This window comes from Rhinopithecus bieti, unplaced genomic scaffold, assembly GCF_001698545.2.
Source record: "Rhinopithecus bieti isolate Rb0 unplaced genomic scaffold, ASM169854v2 scaffold_22439, whole genome shotgun sequence".
In the NCBI taxonomy this organism is placed as follows: Eukaryota; Metazoa; Chordata; class Mammalia; order Primates; family Cercopithecidae; genus Rhinopithecus; species Rhinopithecus bieti.
In genome coordinates, this window is record NW_016810838.1 from 832,419 (window position 1) to 846,034 (window position 13,616).

Sequence of the window (13,616 nt, forward strand, 5' to 3'; positions counted from 1 at the left end):
GCATGTTCTCACTCATAGGTGGGAACTGAACAATGAGATCACTTGGACTCGGGAAGGGGAACATCACACACTGGGGCCTATCATGGGGAGGGGGGAGGGGGGAGGGATTGCATTGGGGAGTTATACATGATATAAATGATGAATTGATGGGTGCTGACGAGTTGATGGGTGCAGCACACCAACATGGCACAAATATACATATGTAACAAACCTGCACATTATGCACATGTACCCTAGAACTTAAAGTATAATAAAAAAATGAAAAAATAAAATAAAATAAACTACCCATTATACAGTATTTTGTTATAGCAACCCAAATAGACTAAGAAACTGGAACTATGCATGGGGTGCTGCTGTAGCAAATACTTAAAAACGTGAAGGTGGCTTTGAAACTGGGTAATGAGTAGATGCTAGAAAAGTTTTGGAGTCCACTGCCATGAATGGTGGATTGTTTTGGAGTCCACTGCCATGAATGGAGGATTAAAGACAATTCTTGAGGACTCACAAGAAGAGGAGAGCTGTAAAGAAATCCTCAATCTTCTTTGGGATTACTTAAGTGGCTGTGATAAGAATATTGTAGAAATATGGATGGTAAAGGCCATTCTGATGAGGTCTCAGAAATTGGGAACATGTTATTGGAAACTAGAAGAAAGGTAATCCTTGTAGGGTGGCAAAGAACTTGGTTGAACTGTATTCATGTACTAATGTTCTGTAGAAGGCAGAACTTGTAAGTGTTGAACTAGAATATTTGGTAGAAGAAATTTCTAAGCAAAGTATTGAGGGTATGTCATGGCTTCTCTTGATTGCTTATAGTAAAAGGTGAGAAGGGGGAAACAAATCAGTTTATAATCAAAAGGGAAATAAAACGTAAAGATGTGGAAAATTCTCAGCTTGGCCATGTTGCAAAGAATGTAAAAGTGCATTCAGGAAAGATCATCAAGGGTGTGGTCATGCAACTGTCTGACAAGGATATCACTACAGATGGGTGGAAGCCTTGTACTCTTCATCAAGACATGGAAAAATGGCCCAGAAAGCATTTCGGAGATCTTTAGAGGCTGGCTCTACTCATCACAGGCCCAGAATTCCAGGGCCATGGAAACAGACTAATTTCAAGGTTCCATTCCCCACATTCCAGTGCAGCACTCCTTGGCTACCCAAGCTGTGCCTCAAGTTGGCTCAGGTGCAGCTCAGGCCACCCCTTCTGAGGGCAGTAAACCTTGGCAGCACCTATACAGTGCCATCTCCACCAGGGACAAAATGCATGAGCTACGGGGACTTGGTTCTCTCCACCTAGATTTCAAAATGATGCCCTGGAGAGCCTCGGGGCTCAAGCAGAGAGCTGCTACAGAGGCAGAGGCCCTATAGAAAGCACCTACTGGGGCAATGCCTAGTGGGACCATGGAGGCAAAAACCAACCTCCCCCAACCCTGGTGGCTGTTTTCAGGTGAAGGGGTCCCACACTGACAGAGCTGCTGGTATGAAACTCCAGTCTGGGAGAGTCACAGGTAAGAGATTCCAACCTGTGATAGCTGCAACTTGGACTGTGCCCAGAAAAACCAGGAGGTAGAGCCTTGGGGGCCCAATTCCCACACCAGTGTATCTGAAAGGCAGAACTTCAAGTCAAAGAAGATCATTCTGGAGCCATGAGATCTAATGTTTTGCCCTGTTGAGTTTTGGATTTGGTCAAGACTGAGTATCCCTTTCTTCTTTCCTATTTCTCCCTTTTGAAATAGGAATGTCTATTCTGTGCCTGTCCTACCATTATATTTTCCAAGCACATCACATGTTTGATTTCACAAGTTCACAGCTGGAGAGCTATTTGTCTCAGGATAAATTGTAACTTGAGTTTTATCCATGTCTGATTTAGATGAGATTTAGATGAGACGCCAAACTTTACATTTTTGAGCTGATGCTGGAACAAGTTAAGATTTGGGAGCTATTGTGATTAAATGAATGTATTCTGCATATGAGAAAGACAAATTTGGGAGACCCAGAAACAGAGTGCTATAGTCTGAGCACTTGTGCCATGCCCCTGTACCCACCAAATTCTTATGTTGAAACTTAATCCCAAATGCAGTATTGCCCGTAAAGGCCTTTGAGAGGTTAGTAGGTTATGGTATCAATGTACTAACAAAGAAGATTGAAGGGAACATTCCACCCTTTACATCATGTAACAACCCACTACAAGGCACCATCTTGGAAGCAGAGAACAAACCCTTACCAATCTGCTGGCACTTTGTTCTTGGATTTCCCAGCCATCAGAACTATGAGCAATACATTTATATCATTTATAAATTACCCAGCCTAAGGTACTTTGTAATAGCAGCCTGAACTAAGATGCTACTCCACGTGTATTCTTCAAACCTGCAGCATTGGCATCACCTGAGAGCTTACTAGAAGTACAGAGTCTGGATATTCATACCAGAGCTAATGAATCATAATGCGCATTTTAATACCACCACCCCTCCAGGTGATTCTTGTGCACATGAAAGTTTCAGAAGCACTATTCTACATGATGGGTTTTCAGTGAGGGGCTCTGAGTTTTTCAGTGGAAACAAAACCAGTGTTAGGAATTGAGGAAATCCAGTTTTTGCTTGTTTCTAGAAAACAGAGCTCTAAAAAAATAATTGAGTCCAGGTGTCAGCCTACCATTTGAGTTCTGCATCAGTGATGTAAAATCTCCTTTAAAAAAACAAAATCCTCAATATTCCATGCCTCCTTTAGTTAGCTTCCCACATCCAGCATACATCACAGCTTAAGCAGGAAAGCATTAAACCAGGAATGTGAGACCTGAGCTCACCAGTTTTGTGCTTGTCTTTAGATCATGTTTTCTTCTTTGAGGTTCAGCTGACTCATCTCTTAAGGTGGGTAGTTAATACAGGTTTTTCCTCCCTCAGATGTTTTGAGTTTCAGATGGGATCAGATTTGTGAAAGTTCTCTGAAAAGAATACCAATGTTGCATAAAATGAGGTATTATTTAAGCATTAGTATTTTACTTGCCATTTCCTAACACATGCTTGGTTCATGCTTAGTAAGACAGATCCAGGCCATATCACGATTCAGATTTGAGGAACAACTGTTGTTTGTTCTTAGACTAGAAGCCATAGCAGCAAAGGTAGGATATCTTCCAATTAAAAGGTTTTGGTTCTAATTATCTTGCACAGCACCCACACAGCAGTAAGTTTTCCCTTACCACTAACAGAATTCTAAGAAATAACCATCCTTCCTTCCTGAATCCCAAAACCATTAGAACTGTGAGTTCTCCCCAGGGGCCCTTACCCTCTTTTTGTGCTTCAGCCACCAGGTCCCTGGTGATTCTTGCTTCACTTTGAGGAGCAAAACAGCCTTGTCCACACCAAGAAGGAAACTTTTTGCAACTACCAGGACAGACAGCTGTTGTCCTTGGATCAAGAGGCAAGCCACAGCTTGAGAGCTACATACTGTCTATCTTACATAGGGACGTGCTTTCCCTAACCTCCTGGTCTGAGCCCTGTCCACCACCTGTTTCCCTGGTACATGAACTCCTGTCTGTGTGCAAATCTGTATTCTTATTGATGCCCTTTTACTTGCTTCAGATATCTGGATGTTGAACCCTGGTCTCCTACTCAGATTCTTTGCCTGCTTCTTTTGATTCATGCTAATTCATTCAGATCTCATTGTTGCTGTCGGTATTCACAGGATTCACACACCTTCAGCTCCAGAGCTCCCCGGGGATCTCCTGGTTGTGATATTTGCCAGTGTGTAGCAGCATCAACCACAGCTAAAGTGTCTTGGGCTGGCTTCTCCTGGGTCACTTGATCTTAAGACCTCTGAAGCCTTAGTACTGAACATCCACATGCTCTTCACTCTCATGAAGCAGCATGTTCTATTTTTGCTGTATCTAGGTGCCATTGTTGTTATCTACAGCTCCATGGTGGTGCTATGGGAAGCTTTCTCACAGCTCCCAGGTAAGATTACTTAAGAAATAAAAATTTTTATTTCAACTTTTTAGTTTCAAGGGGTATATGTGCAGGTTTGTTACCTGGGTATATTATGTGATGCTAAGATTTTGAGTATGGTTGTGCACACAGTAGCCAGTAGTTTTTCAACCCTTCCCCCACCAGTAGTCCCCAGTGTCTATTGTTGCCATCCTTATGTCCATGAATAACCATTGTTTACTCCCACTGAGAGGTGAAAATAATGGGGTATTTGGTGTTCTGTTCCTATGTTTATTCACTTAGGATGTTGGTCTCTAGCTCCATTTTGTTCCAAAGGATAAGACTTTGTTGTTCTTTTATTTGGCTGTATAATATTCCATGGTATATGTGTGCCACATTTTCTTTATCCAATCCAATGTTGATGAACACCTAGGTTGATTCCATGTCTTTGCTATTGTGAATAGTACTGCAATGAACTTACCAGTGTGTGTGTTTTTGGTAGAACGATTTATTTTCTTTTGGATACATAACCAGTAATGGGATTGCTGGGTCGAATGGTAACTGTTTTAGGTTCTTTGAGAAATCTCCAAACTGCTTTCCACAGTGGCTGAACATTTACATTCTCATAATTTACATTCTCACCAACAATGCATAAGTGTTTCCTTTTCTCCACAATCTCACCATCTTCAGTTTGACTTTTTAATAGCCATTCTGACTAGTGTGAGATGGTTTGACTGGCATTTCTGATTAGTAATGTTGAGCTTTTTTATATTTGAGTGAAAATATCCAGGCACAACAGAATGTGTGCTTCGTGATGCCACATATAAAGTGCAGAAGCAAGCCAATCTAATCTATGGTTTTAAAGGCCAAGGGGAGTTGTTATTTTGGGGAGTAGGGTAATGGCTGGGAGGGGCAAGAAGACTCGTATGTCTTCTTTTGAGAAGTGTTTGTTCATGTTTTTTGCTCATTTTATAATGGGGTTATTTGGTTTTTACATGTCCAATTGCTTAAGATCCTGATAAATTCTGTATGTTAGACCTTTGTCAGATGAATAGTTTGCCAATATTTTCTCCCATTCTGTAGGTTGCATCTTTACTCTGTTCATAAGTTCTTTTGCTGTGCAGCAGTTCTTTAGTTTAATTAGGTCTCACTTGTCAATTTTTTTGTTGCAACTGCTTTTGAGGACTTAGCCATAAATTCTTTCCCAAGGCCAACATCCAGAATGGTGTTTCCTAAGTTTTTTTCTAGGATTTGTAGTTTGAGGTCTTACATTTAAATCTTTAATCCATCTTGAGTTAATTTTTATATATGGTGAAAGGTAAGGGTACAGTTTCATTCTTCTGCATATAGCTAGCCAGCTATCCCAGCACTATTGAATAGGGAGTTCTTTCCCCATTGCTTATTTTTGTCAACTTTGTCAAAGATCAGATGGCTGTAGGAATGCAGTTTTATTTCTGAGTTCTCTATTCTGTTTCATTTGTCTATGTGTCTGTTTTTGTACCAGTATCTTGCTGCTTTGGTTACTGTAGCCTTATATAGTTTGAAGTAGGGTAATGTGATGCCTCCAGCTTTGTTCTTTTTGCTTAGAGTTGCTTTGGCTATTAAGGCTTTTTGGTTCCATACGAATTTTAGAATAGGTTTTTCTTATTTGTGAAAAATGATGTTGGTAGCTTCATAGGAGTAGCACTCAATCTGTAGATTGCTTTGGGCAGTATGGTCATTTTAATGATACTGATTCTTCCAATCCATGAGCATGAAATGTTTTTCCATTTGCATCATCTATTATTTTTTTAGCAGTGTTTTGTAGTTCTCCTTGTAGAGATCTTTCACCTTGGTTAGATGTAGTCCTAAGATTTTTGTTTGTTTCCTCTTGGTGGCTATTGCAAATGAGACTGTGTTCTTGATTTGGCTCTCAGTTTGAATGTTAATTGGTATATAGAAAACTACTAATTTTTTACGTCGATTTTTGTACCCTCAAACTTGACTGAAGTCATTTATCAGTTGCAGGAGCCTTTTGGCAGAGTATTTAGAAAAAAATTACTGAAGTATAATAAACATACAGAAAAGTAAACACATCACAAATAGCTCAAAAACTATTGAGTGAACACACCTGTATAATTCCCATTTAGAAAGGAAGAAAGAACATGAGATCTCAGAACCCTATTCATGCCTTCCCCTAGTTATTAAAATTTCTAAGATAAATACTTGCCCCTCACAGCCATTACCCTCTTCCCCAAAATAATCATTCACCTGACTTTTAACACCATCGTTAGATTTGCTTGCTTTATATATGGAATAATGAAGCATGTACTCTTGTGCATGGATGCTTTTACTTAATGTGTTTGCAAGAGTCATCCATGTTGTGTGTAGCTGTAGTCTATTCTCTTATTAGCATGCAGTATTTCATTGTATGACTATGCTGCTATTTACCTACTTGTGATGAGCATTTGTTTATTTCCAGTTTTTTTCTATTAGAAGTAGTATTACTAAAAATACCCTTATGTCTTTTGGTGAACGTAAGGCATTCATTTCCGGTTGGGTATAAAACTAAGAGCAGAATAACTGGGTGAGAGGATGTGCGCACCTTAACCTTTAGCAGGTGTAGCAGCTTTCCAAAGGTGGTGTACTAAGTTACACTTCTATCAACAGTGTATGATAGTTCCAGTTACCCTGTATCTTTGCAAACATCTGGTATTGTCTTTTTTCATTTTCGCCATTCTGGTTATTGTGATTTAATTTCCATGATAACTAATTATTTCAAGCACCTTTTAAAAAATGTATTAGTTGTTTAGATATTCATTTTTATCAGTATCTGATCAAGTCTTAGTTGCTCATTTTTCTATTCACTTTTTTTTCTTTTGACATGTGGGAGCTTTCTATGTGTTGTGAATACTAGTACTTGCAGGTAGTGAAAATTTTTTCTACGGTTGGCCTTATTACTCAATTAATGGCGACTGTTGATAGTGAAATTTTTAACTTCATAATCAAGCCCATAAATCAAATTTTTTCTTTATGGCTAGGTTTGTGTTCTGCAAGAAGCACAGCAATTGACAGGCTGCTGCTGGTGTAAAATTGCCCCTACTTTAGCATCTGTTGACATGAAAGTCACTCAAAATAGTCAATACTTTCACCATCTGTATGACTTTACCAGATTTTCATGAACATTTTGACTGTTCTCAAAATGCAGCCTAGAAATTGCCTTGACCTTCCCTTTATCCATATGCTGCTGATCCACTATTTATCTTTATGTCTTCCCTTAAATATAAGACTTATTGACATGAGCTTAAGAAATTCTGTCCCGAAAGATCCTCAGTGAAACAAGGATCTCTCGGAGAAAAAAAAAAAAAAAGTCTTCATAATTACATAGCAATCAATTTGCTAGATGAAAACAAAATAAATATTTTGATTAATTGCATTGCCTCATAAAGGAAAAATGATTAGTCTTAGACTGTTAGGGTTATTAAACCCCAGAGACTAATTAGAGCAATCTGAAGCCTCACAAGAAAGAAGGCACTATTGTTATACTTCTTTCACAGATAGAAGTCGAAGCACAACTATAAGAAACAATATATGAAAGTCCATAAAGCAGTGCCTGTCACATAATAAACAGCCAATAAATCTTAGCTATTGTTGTTATTACAAGTTCTTTATATTGCAGTTGTGCAAACAGAAATTCAGGGAAATAAAATACCTTGTCTCCACTCACATGGATTTCTGGTTGCAGAATTAAAACTAAACCCTCCATAGTCATATTCTCATACAAGGGAGCCTTTCTACTAAACTACAGTCTCTCAGAATCTCTCATCTATAACAATTCTGGAAGGTATTTACAGGAAACATCAATTCAAACTTTAACCAATAGAACTCAAGACATATTATTTTCATTGTTATCACTTTATAAATGATAGTACTATGCTTCTAATGATTTGATCTTTTATTGAAACATTCTTCCTATTTTAATAAAATCTTTCAGTAAATATGAATGTATCTTCTCCACCTAAATAGGTATTATGAGTATTTCTGTTAGCTTTTGTTGGATAATAAAATATCTTAAAATTTACTTAAAATAATCACTTTTTTTTTTTAAGAATCTACAGTCACCAATTGAGGCTGTGTTTACATGAGTGGCTCTTCTGATCTCAGCTGGGCTCACTCACGTATTTGTGAGCTTGGATATTTTAATTGAAAAATCAGATCAGCTATGCAACTCTGCTTCTGGGAGTTGAATGGTTAACAGCTGGGTGATAGAATACTTGGGCCATGCATCTCTCACCATCCCTTAGGCAGTCCAGATTTATTTACACGGTGATCATGAGGTTCCAAGAAAGGAAATAGAGACCTCTCGGAGCCTAGCTCAGACATAGTAAACCATTTTTGTTGTTGTTTGCTACATTCCATAGGTCAAAGCGAGTCACAAGTCTAGCCCAGATTCAAGTATTGAGGAAATAGACTGCACCCCTTGATGGAGAATACTGCAAAAATCACACCACAAAAATGTTGGATATAGAGAGGAAAAAAAATGTGGCCATTTTCCTTTTTTTTTTTGAGACGGAGTCTCGCTGTCTCCCAGGCTGGAGTGCAGTGACCGGATCTCGGCTCACTGCAAGCTCCGCCTCCCGGGTTTACGCCATTCTCCTGCCTCAGCCTCCCCAGTAGCTGGGACTACAGGCGCCGCCACCACGCCCGGCTAGTTTTTTGTATTTTCAGTAGAGACGGGGTTTCACCGTGTTAGCCAGGATGGTCTCGATCTCCTGACCTCGTGATCCGCCCGTCTCGGCCTCCCAAAGTGCTGGGATTACAGGCTTGAGCCACCGCGCCCGGCCATTTTTCAAATGTACCACAATGAGTATGCATAAGAGCCAGGTAAACATGTTAACTTTATCCTTACTTGGATTGGAGAAAATGAAAGCTTTTCCTGCACTCAAAAGTGAGGGTTTATATTTTTCTCCCATCAGATGAGCAAATATTTTAAAATTAAAATAGGCAGGGTTCAAAATGGAAAAAAATATGCACTCTCACATGCTGACATGCATATGCATCAGGAATTCATGACGAAGGTATAAACAAGTAATCATGGATTTCACAAAGATAGAGCTCTATGGCTATTTCATAAAGCACCATTTTTAACACTGAAAACTGGGAAAATCAGTGCCCAAAATAACTGGTAAAATACATTATATTATAACCACATAATGAAATGCTACATCTTTGTTGAAATAAAGATCTTTATTGAAATAAAGATGTAGTAGAAGAATATTAAATGATGTACGAAGGTAGTCATAACATATTAAGGTAAAAAGATTACCTACTATGTTATTTATTTGCATGTTTTGGTATAACTATTTTCTAAAGATATCACTATTAGTCATTTTGCTTTTTAATTAGAGAGAAAAAAATTCTTTGACTATAAATTTGTCATTCCTTTTACATGCTGCAAATGTAACAAAAAGCCCCATCCCAGGTGTATCTTCAGTTATATAGTATTATCACAGAAGAATTTACGAATCACTACTGACTATATGACGCTGTTTAAATTTGAAACTCTGTGGTGACTCATGACTAGGCATGCCAGTCATTTGCTGTTTTAATCCTTCAATAATTAGTACAAACAGTAGAGTTTGTTTGTAACAGAATCTAGAAATTTTTGTTGATAGGCCCAGCTTTGCCATGTTTCAGTTGAATGGCTTGGAGAAAATTACCATCTGTTTTTCATTTCATTTTCCTATCTGTCAAGTGAGGATATGTCTGAACTCAAACTCCTTGAGAGAAAAACCTACCATGTATAATTCAACTTTGTGTCCTCAACTTCCTTACCTAGGGATACATTTTACATACTTAATAGCTTACCTGTCTACTTCATGGAAGTATATCAGAGAATACTGGTAAGCATACCATCACTCTGCAAGCAAGGTTTCCATAGGGAAGGAAGATGAATCAGACACTTCTTATATGCCAAGTCAGATTCTCTTATAGTCACTTATCCCCAGGGCTTTTCCCATCAGTGGCTACCAACTTTGTGGGAAGTCTGACCAACTTCCTATGAGCACAATCCAATAGTATCTCACCATACACCCATACCACACCTCCACCTACCTCCTGCCCCAAGGTTTCCCTGTTGATGCACAAGAGTGAGAGCACTTAAGTGTTCTAGTGAAGTCCATGCTGTAACACCAAAGATCACTTGTCTCCTTCATGCTACAGAGCAAAGAAAAGAGTCACTCTATTGGCGATGGTGATCCATCCTGTCATGAGGAACTAGGGTTGCTGATGTACAATGGACGAAGGGAGGAGGAAGTCTAGAAATAAAGGTTCCCTAGAACATCCATTGGTGTTTCTCTCCTCAGTAATAGTAGTAAACAGATAACTGAAGCAAGAACAACCTGACATAAACAAGATATTTAGAACCCTTGGGGACAAAGGTTTAAGTCATTGTACTGGGCAAACATTCCAGGTCAACTGAAATGTTGGTCATACGTTGGGGAAATCTAGAAAAGATGATAGAGGAGGGAGATGATGAATATCAAGTAGAACCTAGGGACCAGCTGGAACACTGGCAACTGTAGACTATTTCGTTAACCCTCTTGTCTTGTCTTTTCAGAGTTTGCTGTGGTAATTGCCTTGAAGTGTTCTGATCGGATTTGTACCTCTTCTCCTGCAGAAGATGCCATGCTGTAGCATAGGAGCCAAATGCCAAGTATAATGCCTCGCCTCACACTGAGTACTTTCTGCCTCTTGCCCAGGGTTCCCCACTGATACTAAGGTAGAACACACTGCAGAGTCCATATATGCTCATCCAAGAATTTCAGAAGAATTAACACCCATGGGGTTAACTTTTGACCAATGGGAGACCAGGAGTCCAGTAGAAAAATTCTTCTCCCTTCCTCTCTTCATACAGACCTTCCTTGCAAATGGGTCATTTACACAACCTCTTAGAAGATGATCCTGTAAGACTGAGCCATTAGTTCCTCTTGATATCAAGTGGTGACTGGCTTAATAATGTACCTTTGTATTGGTTTTTTCTCCTTTCTTGACTCATTGCCCTTTTTGCTTCCCTCCTATTCCCTGAGATTGCACTCTAATAAAGTAGGATATAAGCCTTGGCCTCAGGATCTGATTTCTGCAGAAACAAGTATAAAACAGAAAATAATTGGCAGGCCCAGTTGTGGTATTCACACCAAGACAGAGTGATTTGTAGGGTAGGCATCAAGGCTCCTAGAGTAGGGAAGACACAGGAAGAAAGTCCTAAAGATTTTCCCATACTTGCTACACTCAAGGTTTCTCTCCACTGTGGATTCTCTGATGCTGACATTATGTAGATTTAACAGCAAAAACTCCTCCACACTCATTACCCTCATGGGTCTTCTCCCCAGTGTGGATTCTCTGATGTATAACCTCTCTTCCCCAGAAGCAAAGAAGACTTTGTGAATTTCCCAAAAGCCTTGCCCAATGCCCATGATAAAGGCAAGGAGTATCCCTATAGTGAACAATGGGCAGACTTTCCCATAATCCTTTTCTTCTTCATAAATCTTTGTTCTGATGGTGCTGACCTCATCACTCCAAGGATGAACATGAGATCAGACCTGGCCCATCAGAGGCTTCCTTTATCCTATTGCTATGGTTTGAATGTTTCCCTTCCAAATTCATGGTGAAACAATCCCCACTGTGGTGTTATTATGCAGTGGTGCCTTTAGCAGGTGATCAGACCACAAGGGTTTCCCCCTCATATATGAATTAGTGCCTTATAGAAGGGCTTAAGGGAATTAGCTTAGGCCCCTTTTTGTCCGTCTGCCATATGAGGATGCCACCATGAGAGGATGCCACCACTGATAAAGCAGCCTTCACTGGTCACCAAACCTGCTAGTGCCTTGATCTTGGACTTCTCGGCCTCCAGAATAACTGTAAGAATACATTTGCATTGTTATAAATTAGCCAGTCTGCGGTATTTTGTTAGAGAGGCACAAATGGACTAAGAAACCTACATACCATGATTGCTTCAGGGATTGGTCTCTGATTGGAGCCAAGCCAATCTTGGTATCTTTATAACAGTGCTTTAAGGAAAAATGCTTTCTGCTGGGGCACTGACACTGGAAAATGTCAGTCTTGAGCCTCTTAGTGTCCAATAATTAAGCCAACAGAACAAAAGTAGAGCTTAGAGGTGAAAACAGATTTTCACCATTACCATGCAACCTAGTTGGGACTAGCAAGAGGTAAGCATTCAACTTCTAGGAAGAGTCAGTGTGGGTTTTTTTTGTTTGTTTTTTTTTTTGTTTGTTTGTTTTTTCACAACCACAGTATGAGATGATGTGTTGGCACCTTCATTAGTTGAGATTTGAGGGTAGTAAAAAGGCCATTCGAGCTAGTGTAAGCACAATAGACTAATAGGTAGGGTTTACTTCAGATACGACTGGCTCTGGGGGTCCAAATAATATAATCATAACTGCCTACTTTCAGCTGAGCACTGCTTTTTTCTTCTTCTTCTTCCTGTAGGCTTATTGGGCAGATTCCATGTGGACAGCAGCCGTGGCCTTGAGGCTCTGTGTGGTGGTGATACTGACTGTAGTCCCTGGCAGTTGCAGCAGGCAGGAAGCAGAGAGAGAAATGTGATGAGGCAGCTCTGGAGAGGGGGAGCCACAGGTGCACCCCTGCATTGGGAAGAAGCCATCAACAACTGCAGCAAAGAGACTAGATACACCACACACTCCTGGTTTTGCTGGGGAATTTAAGAAAAATGCAGACAGAAATTAAGGGTGGAGTTCTAGGAGTCCTCCTGGAAAGAAGCTAGGGAGAGAAATTCTTCTGATTGGCATTTTTTTCCTCTATAGCTCCACTTTTGTCCTGCTAAAAGCAGGAATCAGATCAAATGTTAAGCAGATGACATTTGACAGTCACAACGCAATACTTTTTCTCATTACCACATAACATTCCCCTACTACACCATTTAAATTTCTCACTCTCACCCAGGATAATCACAGATGAGTCATGAGAAGTGATAAATAAAAAATATGATTTTTTAAGTCAAACATAAGTATCAAACTATAAAGACCCAGCATGTATAAAATTTAATTTTGCAATTAAAACTCCCAACAATGTTTATCTCCTACCACCTATTATGTGCACAGATCTCGTTGTGATGCTCAGAAATTAAAGCATGTAAAATGTGTGGTTCAAGGAAATTACTTTTTAAAGAAAAAAAACCCACTGAAATTTATTGATTCCTGTTACTGAAAAAGTCAGAAGTAGGAGTAATTACCATGAAAAGGGAGTTAAAAATGCTGGGACCACAAAAGGACTAAGATCTAGCCCAGGCTTCTCTTAGATGGTACAGATGGGAGAAAGTCCTAAAGATCTTGCCATACTTGCTACATTCAGGCTTTCTCTCCACTGTGGATTCTCTGATGCTGACATTATACAGATTTAACAGCAAGATCTCTTCTATACTCATTACCCTCATGAGTCTTCTCCCCGGTGTGGATTCTCTGATGTATAACCAACTTGGAACTACTGGGGAAGCCATTTCCACTCTTCTTGCAGAGTTAGGGTCTGTCCCTACTATGGATTCTCTGATGCCTGATCAGATTGACTATTACTATCAGCTCCCCCACACTCCTCACACTGATCGGATTTCTCTCCAGTATGGACTGATGACAAATCAATGAAGAATTGCCATTAAATGATTTCCCACACTCCTTACATGGATAG

General features: G+C 39.6%; 1 long non-coding RNA gene across 1 annotated transcript; it reads left to right on the forward strand.

Annotated features, from left to right (window-relative positions):
• The first annotated feature begins 1,159 nt into the window (after positions 1-1,159).
• LOC108542779 (uncharacterized) lies at positions 1,160-12,810 on the forward strand. Its single transcript, XR_001889365.1, has 3 exons — positions 1,160-1,505; positions 10,516-10,677; positions 12,405-12,810. It is a non-coding gene; the product is annotated as an uncharacterized LOC108542779 (long non-coding RNA).
• Positions 12,811-13,616: the final 806 nt, after the last annotated feature.